This window comes from Arachis duranensis, chromosome 10, assembly GCF_000817695.3.
Source record: "Arachis duranensis cultivar V14167 chromosome 10, aradu.V14167.gnm2.J7QH, whole genome shotgun sequence".
NCBI lineage: Eukaryota > Viridiplantae > Streptophyta > Magnoliopsida > Fabales > Fabaceae > Arachis > Arachis duranensis.
Genome location: NC_029781.3, coordinates 56459043 through 56459555, shown reverse-complemented (window position 1 = coordinate 56459555; position 513 = coordinate 56459043).

Genomic DNA, 513 nt, shown 5'->3' with positions numbered 1-513 from the left:
AAAACTCATAGTAAAGTCCAGAAATGTGAATTTAACATAAAAACTAATGAAAACATCCCTAAAAGTAGCTTGAACTTACTAAAAACTACCTAAAAACAATGCCAAAAAGCGTATAAATTATCCGCTCATCAGCATCCCATTATTCACGGAATTCCTCTCAGAAGTGTACATGAATTGGTTATTTGCAACCATGTCAATAAGTTCTTGAGCTTCTGCAGGTGTTTTCTTTAGGTGAATGGATCCACCTGCAGAATGGTCCAATGACATTTTCGAAAATTCAGATAGACCATAATAGAATATATCTAATATGGTCCCTTCTGAAAACATGTCAGATGGACCCCTTTTGGTCAGCTGCTTGTATCTTTCCCAAGCTTCATAGAGGGATTCACCATCTTTTTGCTTGAAGGTCTGAACATCCACTCTAAGCTTGCTCAGCTTTTGAGGAGGAAAGAATTTATCCAAGAAGGCCGTGACCAGCTTATCCCAGGAGTCCAGGCTATCTTTAGGTTGTGA